This window comes from Polypterus senegalus, chromosome 4, assembly GCF_016835505.1.
Source record: "Polypterus senegalus isolate Bchr_013 chromosome 4, ASM1683550v1, whole genome shotgun sequence".
NCBI classification, from domain to species: Eukaryota; Metazoa; Chordata; class Cladistia; order Polypteriformes; family Polypteridae; genus Polypterus; species Polypterus senegalus.
This window is the reverse complement of record NC_053157.1, coordinates 230,780,152-230,787,924: the sequence shown is the minus strand read 5'-3', so window position 1 is coordinate 230,787,924 and position 7,773 is coordinate 230,780,152. Positions and strand designations below refer to the sequence as shown.

At 39.7% G+C, this 7,773-nt stretch overlaps 1 long non-coding RNA gene across 1 annotated transcript; it reads right to left on the bottom strand.

Moving 5' to 3' along the window:
• Positions 1–2,808: 2,808 nt before the first annotated feature.
• Positions 2,809–7,540, bottom strand: LOC120528684. The gene is made up of 5 exons (XR_005633586.1): positions 7,451–7,540; positions 6,943–7,140; positions 6,693–6,774; positions 3,234–3,318; positions 2,809–2,838 (listed from the first exon to the last, which is right to left on the bottom strand). It is a non-coding gene; the product is annotated as an uncharacterized LOC120528684 (long non-coding RNA).
• Positions 7,541–7,773: the final 233 nt, after the last annotated feature.

Here is a 7,773-nt window from a genome sequence, read left to right as displayed (position 1 = left end):
ATATCTGCAGTATACATTTTTATGTAAAAATATTCAAATGAAAAATTAATTGAATTAAAAGCCTGTGCAATTCATCAGCCTTCTGTTTCAACAACATGCCCTCTGAGGTAGATGGACGTATCTTCTGCCTCCTGAAGTCTTTGACCAGCTCCTTACTTGGCTTAACTGACATTAATTCTCAGATTGCTGCCCTGACTCCATTGACTTAGCAGGTAGACCACATTTCTCTAAGTTGTCTTGTCATCAGACTTGTGATGTTGGTTTCATCAGCAAATATAATAATGGAGTTAGAGCCATCTCTGGCCACACAGTCATAAGTGAACAAAGAAAGCAGGACAATGCTAAGCACACAATCCTTTTGTTATGACACTAAGGTGTGATGCCTCCATACAAAGTTCAAGAATCCGACCATACCGTGACTAGCCTACCCAGAAGAGGCTCACCTGAGCTCAGCCAGTCCCTAAATACCACATGCTGGCTTCACGCCCCAAAAATAGGAAACAGGGAAAACAACACAAAACATCCACAGAGATATCAAAAGCCCCACAAGAGGGAGGATAACCATCAGCCCCCAGCCCTGAGTCCAATATTGAGGAGTGTGATGGTCAATAAATAAATAAATAGAGTAAAGTAATAAAAGAATAAAAAAGCTAATAAAATAAAACACAATAGAGATTGTGAGTTCAAGTCTCTGCGGTGCCTTCTCCTTGTGATATTTCTTTCAGTGGATTTTCTTCTTTGCACTCAGGTGTGTCTCATAACTTCTCAGGTAACATGGTAGCTTATTCCACTTCAGTGCAGAAGACAGAGGTGGAGAGGAGCGGTCAGCTTTAATTGTCTTGGCTTTGGTGAGTGAAAGACAGTAAGGAAAGTGAATGCCTGTCAGCCTACATGATATGTAACAGATCGCTCTGTAGCAAGACAGAAATGAAAGAGAACAATTCATCACAATAGGACTGCAGGTGAAGTATCTGTGCTTAAGAGAAGAGCGTCATGTGCTCCTTTACCAGAACAGTGAATTTGAATTTGGGAAAAAATCACCAGGAAAAGGACTTTATTGTGACAAGGTGGCTGAGTAGTTAAGGTTATGGTGTGCTACTCCATTGTGCTCTGCATATGCAGGTTCAAACACCCCCGTCGTATAAAAACAAACTAAATAATAATGCTGTGTCATAGTTTTACTACTCACTATTCATCCATCAATCTATCCCTTATCCAACCCACTATATCCTAACACAGGGTCACGGGGGTCTGCTGGAGCCAATCCCAGCCAACACAAGTCATAAGGCAGGAAACAAACCCCGGGCAAGGCGCCAGTCCATCGCAGTACTCATAATTCAGTAATCATTTATTTTAATTTAGTGCTTTATTTAGTTGTTGGTTGTTTTGTGATATTTTTCTATGTAAAAAATGAAGTTTTTTATCGTATCTGTAATATTTAAGAGTGCTGAATTTGTATTTCTGTTAATTTGTATTCTAGTCAGAGTGGACTCTGTTGCTGCTGTGCTGCTTACCCAAGGCCTGTTTTGCGGCCCAGCAGGCCTCAGGTGTGTGTGGAGGTCTGAGCCCCCCGTGGTGCGTCTCGTTCAGCTCCTGTTTGTGATCTTCCTCTTCAGGGTTTTGATTTTGATGTTTTATGGATTGCCTGTTTCTTTGATCTTTGGCTTTCATTTTTAATTTTCAAAGTGTTTACTCTTTTTAAATGTTTATTGTATTTGAATTTGTTTTAACTTGTTTGGCTATGAATTCTTTTTATTTTTATATTAGTTTCCCTTTTCATTTTTCAACACTGTCCAAAAGTGTAAACCATTTTTATCTTAATTCAATTTAAAACATGTAATAAATCTAATTTAAAATGTATGCCTTTGTTATTTAGGGCCACGTGTTGTATGGTTGTCCTCTCCCTTTCAGTGGTTTTGTAGGCCATGCGCCTTTCTTGTAGTATTCAGACATTTTGTGACGTTTGCAGACCTAAAATCATAACAAGCTGTTATTTTGGTGCTTTCTATTTCTGCTTCAAATTCTGTAATTGATCATAAATTTGGTACAAATACTCTGAATTGTCTTCTCAATGTGAACCCTTTCTAAAACATCTTTTCTTAAGAGTGGTTTCAACTGACAGTAAAACACATTAAATATTATCTTGTAAATAATGTGACTAAATCAAAATTTAAATCTAAAAAGACTGATAACCTGTGGGATTTGGTCTCGGAGGTCAGATACCCAATAATATAATTATATTTAATTTGATTCTGATGTCTATCATAAAGGCCTTAAAGGATTTGTTCAGTCGAGATTTGTCCAGCGGTCCAGGAGAGATCTTTTAGTTTTTGTACTCAAACTTCACTGATAAACAGACAATCATCATGTGAGGCTGTGAAAGGTACAGGATGGTTTGGTTTTGTTACACTGAGTGTTGAAGAAGACTAAACCTTCATTACAATCAGCTCTGCGAGTGGATAAGCTTTGATGAAGAAAGTTCTCCAGCAATCCCATATCAGTAAATGTCTTATAAAGGAACTCAAATAAACCAGGAAGGGAGTTTGGAGCAGACATCAGCGGTCTTTGAATCTTGACGACTACTCCTGTGTTATGGCTGTGATCAAGCAAAGTAAGTATTGAAGTAATGGCGGAGAGTGGCCTGTGCTATTTGGTAATCTAACAAAGTCAGGTATGACAAGAAAATCAAAATCAAGTAGATAATCAAAGAAAGACAATCAGACAAGACGACAAACAGGCAGGCAGTTTATTGCATTGCGATTCTCTTTATTTTACTTTAAAGGACATTCATTTAATTCTTCTTTGTGGAAATGATTGGTCTGGGAGGGTCATTTTAGGCTAAAAGAGAAACAAGTAAATAATAAAATTAGTAGGAAAAGATCAAAGTCCTTCACATTTTAAAGGAGAGGTTTGAGAATCTGATGTGAGTTCAGTGACATTGTGAGCTAATAGAAGAGACGAGAGAGAAGGCCCTGCTGCAGTGAGCGACCAAAGAGCTGGTGAAGGTGAAGGTGAAGGTACCTGTCCTTTAAAAAAGACCCTTCTAAATTTAAATAGAACGTTAAATGAAATTATATAACAGAAACCAAAAGTAAGGTTTTCAAGAATGGGAGATCCTCTCTCCTTAAACTCATGACACACCTCTGAGATCCACAAATGTTTTATGCCTGCAAACAAATCAGTCAGCCATCCTTCCAGTCAAACATTTACCTCTGTAGGCCAAACATGCTTACCGACTTATTGAAGTTCAAGAATTCAATATCAAAGTGTGTCTTCGTCCAGATGCTGATTCCATGGACATTATTTGGTTCAGGTCGACTGTAAGGATTAAACGAAGATCAAGAGTTAGGATTTCTAATCCTTTCTTTTTACACAAATCACGGATGAGTGGCTTTTTAGTTGTAGGATATCTGGCAGAGTAAACAATAAAATTTTGCTCTCATCTCGTAATGCAGCACATTAGGCAGGCTAGAACCTTATATTAAAATTAAAAAATTAATGAATAAATACATAAATTAAGTCATTGCCACCTCAGAGTCCTGTCTCCTATAGCTCAGTGCACCTTTGTGTGTAAAGCTCATTCAAACAGCTGGCTGCCATTTTATCTGTGAATTTGTCACAACGCTCTGTGCCTGCACCAGTGAAGAGCAAAACAGAAATCAACTGAATTGATTTGAGCTGAACTGGGAGATTCAGGGACAGTTTCTACCTACAGGCCGTAAAGTTGTTAAACAATCAATCATAAGAACAACAAATGTGTGAATATATGGTGTGTGTGTATATATATATATATATTATTTATATAAATAATATATATATTATATTTTATATAATTTATATAAAATTAAAGGAACACTTTGAAAACACATCAGATCTCAATGGGAAAAGAAATCCTCCTGGATATCTATACTGATATAGACTGGGTAATGTGTTAGAAACGAAAGGATGCCACATCATTTGATGGAAATGAAAATGATCAACCTACAGAGCCCTGAATTCAAAGAAGCCCCAAAAATCAGAGTGAAAAACGATGTGGCAGGCTAGTCCATTTTGCCAAAATTTAATTGCAGCAACTCCAAATTGTAGCAGCACTTTGTATGGCCCCTGTGTTCTTGTATACATGCCTGATAACATCGGTGCATGCTTCTAATGAGATGACAGATGGTGTTGTGGGGGATCTCCTCCCAGATCTGGACCAGGGCATCACTGAGCTCCTGGACAGTCTGAGGTGCAACCTGGTGGCATTGGATGGACCAAAACATAATGTCCCAGAGGTGTTCTATTGGATTTAGGTCAGGAAAGTGTGGTGGCCAGTCAATGGCATCAATTCCTTCATCCTCCAGGAACTGCCTGCATACTCTCACCACCTGAGGCCAGGAATTGTCGCGCAACAGGAGCCACTGTACCAGCATAGGGTCTAACAATGGGTCCAAGGATTTCATCCTGATACCTAATGGCAGCCAAGGTTCCTTTGTCAAGACTGTAGCGGTCTGTGTGACCCTCCATGGATATGCCTCCCCAGACAATCATTAACCCACCACCAAACTGCTCATGCTGAATGATGTTACAGGCAGCATAATGTTCTCCATGGCTTCTCCAGACCCTTTCACTTCTGTCACGTGCTCAGGGTGAACCTGCTCTCATCAGTAAAAAGCACAGGGCACCAGTGGTGCATCTGCCAATTCTGGTGTTCTATGGCGAATGCCAATCGAGCTGCATGCTGCTGGGCAGTGAGCTCAGGGCCCATTAGAGGACATGGGGCCCTTGGGTCACCCTCATGAAGTCTTTCTGGTTGTTTGGTCAGACATTCACACCAGTGGCCTGCTGGAGGTCATTTTGTAGTGCTCTGGCAGTGCTCATCCTGTTCCTCCTTGACCAAAGGAGCAGATACTGGTCCTGCTGATGGGTTATGGACCTTCTATGGCCCTCTCCAGCTCTCCTAGTGTAACTGCTTGTCTCCTAGAATCTCCTCCATGCCCTTGAGACTGTGCAGGAGACACAGCAAACGTTCTGGCAATGACACGTATTGATGTGCCATCCTGGAGAAGTTGGACTACCTGTGCAACCTCTGTAGGGTCCAGGTATCGCCTCATGCTACCAGTAGTGACACTGACTGTAGCCAAATGCAAAACTAGTGAAGAAACGGTCAGAAAAGATGAGGAGGGAAAATGTCAGTGGCCTCCACCTGTTAAACCATTCCTGTTTTGGGGTCATCTCATTGTTGCCCCTCTAGTGCATCTGTTGTTAATTTCATTAACACCACAGCAGCTGAAACTGATTAACAACCCCTCTGCTACTTAACTGACCAGATTAATATCCCATAAGTTTCATTGACTTTATGCTATACTCTGATTAAAAGTGTTCCTTTAATTCTTTTGAGCAGTATATATATATATATATATATATATATATATATATATATATATATATATATATATATATATATATATATATATATATATATATATATATATATATATATTATTATTTGCTTATTTGTACTTGTACTGCATTGAATAAGAATTTCCTTGTGCAATGTACATATGACAGTAAAATTAACTTTACCTGAGATGATTAGGATCATTTTAAAGATCAGATGTCTCTAAAATCAGACACAGGCCGAGAGTTTGAAAATGCAGCTGCTGAATTCAGGATAACAAGACACATAAAGTTTAAAAGAGAATCCATAATGAAATCCGATCATTCACTCCACCTTTTAGAGTCTGTGCTTTACTATTCACAACAACATCATAATATAATCACAGCGTTTGTGTTAAGCACAAATAGTTCAAAAGAGACACTTAAAGTGAAAAGAGCAGCTGCTCAGGGATCTCAAACCTCCAAAAATCCGACATAAACGCAGAGTTTGTGTTGTTTGTTGATTCATTGATGGCTACGGATACAAAATCAGCCCTGCTGACTCCATCTATCACACGACTTTGGATTTTCTCTACCAATCTGTGAACTCAACATGCAGGAACCTGTTTCATGTCTTCATCAACTTTATCCATTAATTTATCACTCAGTAGCTCCAGTAAATGCCTACAACAGACTCTTTGAGTTCCACCATTCAGTAAAGACTTTATTATTCTTTATTATTATAAAGAAGAGCTTGTTGTTCAGTGAATGGCTGACTATTGTCTTTTTCTAACCACAACTCACTTCTAGATCTTTGTTTTCCTGCACTGGGCCTACAAATGTAGTGGATAAATTAGATTTCTGCTCTAAAACTGAATGGACACGGAGCTCTGTGGACACAAGTCAAGGACAGAGGATGTACCCCCTGTTCTGTATGCCATTGTGCGAACGGCACTGCACTCCCTTCCTCTGTGAACACGTCCATGTTTTGTTGTCTGATGCCTGAACAGTCGATGTGCACAGACGCACAGGACACACAGACAAAAATCAGGAGGTACGCAGTCACAGACTTGACTATTTGTGTAAAATGATTGCTGACAAAATTTATCTCACGTGGATCCTTGTGGTTACTGGGAAATGCAAAGCATAAAGATTCTCTACTATCTTAGTTTCAAGGGAAGAAAATGATTCAGTTAGTTTGAGTAGTTCATCTCTACTTTAGTTTAAATTAGAGATGGCAAGTGGATAAGTTGTGATGAGCCTCCCACAAACCAGAGTAATCAGGGAAAGATCTGAGAAATATTCTTGAGCAGCACATTCTCCATTCTACTCACTGTTATCTTCAGACTTTTGTAGATGATCTATATCATTGAAATCAATTTTGTCTTCCTCACCTCCACCTGCAAGAGCACATTTCTGAAAAGTAAGATGAAAAGTATAATGAGGTGTTAGTAACTGGAAAATACATTTCAGATGACCTGCTGCTTAAAAGAAAGGATAAGAAATATACCAACAGGGAACATGCAAAATAAAAAAAGGTTTCGTAGACATATTTGTGAATCTAAATCACAGGTCAGAACTCACAGAAGTCATTAGTGCAGAGCACAGGCACAGCAGAAGCAGGAAGGCGGTGAGTCTCATGGTGGGGTTGGCACAAAGACGTCTGTTCTGATCAACAGCAACACCTCCTTATATAGCGGATCAGTCAGGGTGGGACACGTCTACAGGGTGGGGACGAGGCCAACTGAGGAAGAAAGGCAATTCACATCGGATCTAATTTGCCTTGGAAGAAGAACACAAAGAAATTGCAATCAAATCACAAACCGTAAAGATCAGGTCTTCAGCTCATGCAAACTTGTGCAATTATGGTGTTATTATTCTGTGCTGGAAACATTCTGTTGAGAAGTAACAGTGTTAAACCTAAAAAGTCATCGTTTGTGTCCAATATCAGGACAAAGAAACATACATTTAAAAGTCATATCACCCCATCTTTCTAATATGAAAGTAAGAACTTGGCGTTGATTCTCTGCCCCTTGCCTTGTGTCTTCTTTCAGTTCCCTCTCTACTGATATTAAATAAGCAGAGTGTCTACCTGAAGTGCTTCAGAGGCGTCTGCACACAACTATAGTTCATCACCCTGGCAATCGGTGCACCTCAGGTTGGATCCTGGCTTTGGATTAACTGACTGAGGAGGGAAAAATGATGTAAATGTTAATACACTGACTCCCAGCGCACTTCCCAAAATATGAAGGAGCTGCTTTAGCCCAAATCCCACCCTGTGAACCCCCCCAGATCACCGTTGCCCATCCAGATTGTCTTTATTATTCCCTCCGTACAAAAAGGCGGCAGACACCAAGAAGCTCAGACTACCAGCACGGTGCCCAAGTGTTTGAGGCTGTGAGGCGACCTATTGAT